This window comes from Panicum hallii, chromosome 9, assembly GCF_002211085.1.
Source record: "Panicum hallii strain FIL2 chromosome 9, PHallii_v3.1, whole genome shotgun sequence".
Taxonomy (NCBI): Eukaryota; Viridiplantae; Streptophyta; class Magnoliopsida; order Poales; family Poaceae; genus Panicum; species Panicum hallii.
In genome coordinates, this window is record NC_038050.1 from 18,334,513 (window position 1) to 18,338,659 (window position 4,147).

A 4,147-nucleotide genomic window follows, 5' to 3' on the forward strand; every position below is an offset into this window, starting at 1 on the left:
TCTGGCGGTTCAGGATAAAAGATGCCGTTTCAGCTCGGTATTTTTGCTAAAGAGCCCCTGTCTTTTGGGGAAATCAACCCGCAGTACCCTCTAGTTCAAAAGTAATTACGGTTAAGTCCTGTTTTATGCTTTTAGGCCCCTGAGCTTCCTGGAAATAGTATCCGCAGTCCCTGCCCTGTGTTTTCACGTGTTAGCCCCTGCGTCTAGCCTTTAATTACGTTTAGGTCCCTGGTTTTTGCACAGAACCCCCTGGAAGCTCTGTTTTCTCGCAGAAAAGCCCCTATGCCTTGTGTTAGCCCTAGATTTCGCGTCTTAGCTCCGTTTTAGGTGATTCTTGCGCTCACGCGATCGTGTAACACGTAGAATAATTCTAGGCCAGTTTTGTGTGCTGTTCTATTGTATTGGTGTACTGTTTTTTATAGTTGCTATTGTTTGTACATGTGTGTATGTGTGGACTATGCTTGATGATCGTGAGTAGACGCTGAGCCTTTGGACGAGTACCAGGAGCCACCATCTTCTGAAGCTTTTGAGCAGCAGCAGGAAAACTTTGAGGAAGGCAAGTATAACATGAACATCCTATCACTTTTAAATTCAATTTCATACTGCATTTTAATTCTGTATGCCTATAAGGATTTCCTAGCCACCTTTATCCTTATATATATATATATATCCTTGGGTTGCATTGTGGTTAGTTTTGCTAGGTGCTGCGCACTCACATATGTCGGTCCTTTTTAATTAATTTGACTAATGGATCTATGCAACTTAATTCTGAGAGTGGCCCTCTGTGCTGTGTGCTTGAGTGACTCACGTCTCCTTAAAAAGATATTTTTGATAGAAACATGGTTTAGGGGGCCAGCACGGTGCTTAGTGCTTGGTTGGCTACTCTCCATAAGGGCCGGTTCATAGAGCGACAACCTGGGACAACCGCGCAACCATAAGACTGGAATGGGACGGTCTTGACTTACTAATTAGGTCGTGTTGGTTCGGGAGTAACTTACCTGCGTGGGCAAGAGGGGTGGTAGGCTTCAATGGTCCCTGCTCCTCCGGCTTGGTCTGTGTTGTGTGTCTTGTACCCCCGGAGGTGGGCCCCATCGTCGCTGATCCAGAATCCTTAGCGGTTACACCTTACCAACGTGATCCTTTGTAACGGTCTCGTAGTGTGCTTGCTAGCCATCTCACCTAAGGAAATGTGATGAACAACTAGCGTAGCTCACGACTTGTGGGTAAAGTTGTGCAACCTCTCGAGAGTGTAAAACTGATATATCAGCTATGCTCACAGTCATGAGCGGCCCAGATCCTCCGTCTGATTAGTGGGTTTACCTTTGGTAGCTTTGGCTTGGTTTTCAGTAGTCTTATGATTAAATTTGATTAATTATTATGTAACTTGGGTTATGGTAATTCATCCACTTGTAGTAATTAGCTTTAATAAAAGGTTGCCAAGACTAAAAGCTAATGCAGTCGAGTCAGCCAACCTTAGAGCCTCATATTCGTGTTATACTTGTTGGGTACAAGTTGTGTACTCACACTTGCCTCTTCCTCTCTTCTGTTCTCTTTGGGACATCTTCGACTGCCGCTCAGTACCAGGCGACGTGGAGGACTACATCAGCGGACTCGACGATTTCTAGGCGTTGTCTCCCAGTTGACGTCCCTGTGGCGCCCCACTCTTCATGTATTTATTTTACACTTCCGCATTCCTTGAACTGATTCTTGATTCAGTTGTAATAAAGACATTCCTTTATAATTTATACGATTTTATTCGTGACATGTGTTGTGATATCTTGATAATCTGTTGTATATATGCGTGACTTGATCCTGGCGCATAAATGATTGCTCGATTTATGTTCTTATAAATCGGGTGTGACACGCCCCACTCTTCCTGTATTTATTTTACGCTTCCGCATTCCTTGAACTGATTCTTGATTCAGTTGTAATAAAGATATTCATTTTTATAATTTATACGCTTTTATTCGTAACATGTGTTGTGATATCTTGATAATCTGTTGTATATATGTGTGACTTGATCCTGGCGCATATATGACTGCTTGATTTATGTTCTTATAAATCGGGTGTGACAACCCGTGTCCTGCAAGTGGGTGAAACAGCAAGGACCTTCAAAAGGATTTGATTTTGACGTGAGCAAAGTCGAACAAATATTTGACTTGCTCTTGAAGGAGAAGCAGTTGAAATTCCCTAAAGGTTGCAAGGTCCCAACAGCTCAGGAGCTCCAGGGGAGATCATACTGCAAGTGGCATAACTCTTTCACTCATGGTACCGATGACTGCAAGGAACTCCGGCGACAGATACAATCGGCTATTGAACAAAGCCGATTAATCTTGGGGCAGTACGCCATGAAGGTTGATACTCAACCGTTCCCAAATATAAACATGGTGGAAGGGTACGACCGGTCAACACGTCATCAGCTGGATTTTACGTTCAGGATTAACATGGCAGGACAAACATCATGACAACAAGAGGCTGATCCCCGCGATCGGCCCCAAAGAGGAGAAAGGGACTATATTACCGAAGAACAGGTGAGGTACGTCAGGAATCAACGACCGGTTTCCTCTCATCTTCTGAGAAAGTACCAGTATCAGTATCAACAGCGTCTCCAATGCGAGACCGAAGGAGAAGAATACGAGCGGCGCACCGAGAAACGCCTCAGGAAGCGAGAGGATATGCGAGATCATTGGCACTGCCCGTTCTTCAAGTACTGTTGGGATTCTGGTATGAAATGACTACCCACTCTTGAGGATTGCCTAGAGTGTAAGTCTCAGAAGCAAGATGCAAGGAGTGCCTCAGTTTTCCAGCGTTTAGGACCAGTGCAGCCCTGCTGTGGACAAGTCGAGTCATCGCGCATAGGAAGGAACTCAGAAGATGAGGATGATAAATATCACCGACCGCGCTGGTGCCCTGACGGGCTTAACCGGTCCCAGAAGCGGAGGGTGCAGCGGCTGCGCAGCCTGGAAGAAGCCGAGGCTCAATATTTGGAAACACTAAGGAAAACGCGGCTGGATTTGGCAGAAAAGGTTCGCCACCCTAAAAAAGCAGAGAGTTCTTCTAAGAAGGTGTGGCGTCCCAAGAAGTCGAAAGCCGATGTAAAGACATCGGCTGATGCACATATGGTATTTATTCTTCCTGCAGAGTTTCATGCACCAGGCCACAAGGAGGTGCCAGTGGCTCAACTTGATTTGGGGCCACGGCCAGTCATATTTGAAAATCCCCGAGAAAGGAATTACAGACACCTGAAGCCTTTATATCTTAAGGGTTACATAAATGGCTAGCCTGTCAGCAGGATGCTGGTCGACATAGGAGCGGTGGTTAATATAATGCCGTACTCAATGTTGCGCCAGTTGGGGCATTCTGTTGCGGATCTGATTAAAACCAACATCACGTTAAGTGACTTCAACGGACAAACTTCGGAGGCGCAAGGAGTCCTCAGCGTGGATTTGACGGTAGGAGGCAAGACCGTCCCTACTTCATTTTTTGTTGTCAACAGCAAGGGCTCGTACACCGTCCTGCTTGGGAGAGATAGGGATCCATGCCAATTGCTGTATCCCTTCCATAATGCACCAATGTCTGATTCAATGGGTTGGAGATGAAGTAGAAGTAGTCCATGCGGACGATTCTGTTGAAGTTTCACAAGCCGCCATGAGTGTCTGGGACGCGGAGGACCAGGAGCCGATCTCAGGGATTAGCTTCGAAGGCTGCGACTGCGTGGAAGCTACAAAAAATGGGGTGAGGCTGGTCTTATCCACTGGCCTTACGGAGTAGATGGGATGCCAAAGTTAGTTTGCACCAAAGTAACATGAGAAGCCGATCCCTGCGATCGGCCCCAAAAAATAAGAATTGAATTGTTTTTGTCATCCATATTACATTATAAAGAGGCCCGCTCGAGCAGCCGACCATGTGTTGATTGTAAAGTGGTACAAATTAATGAAAAGAACAAGCCGGGCGGTCCCTGTGATCGGCCGAATCCTTTTATTTCATATTCATCGTTTATTTGCAGTATCGACCTAATGGATGAAGGGAAGCTAGGATACAGGTTTACATCTGCTAACGAGCTAGAAGAAGTTGACGTTGGTCCTGGGGATAAGCCATGGCCAACATTTATCAGCAAGAAGTTAAATCCAGAGTTGCGAGAGCCGAT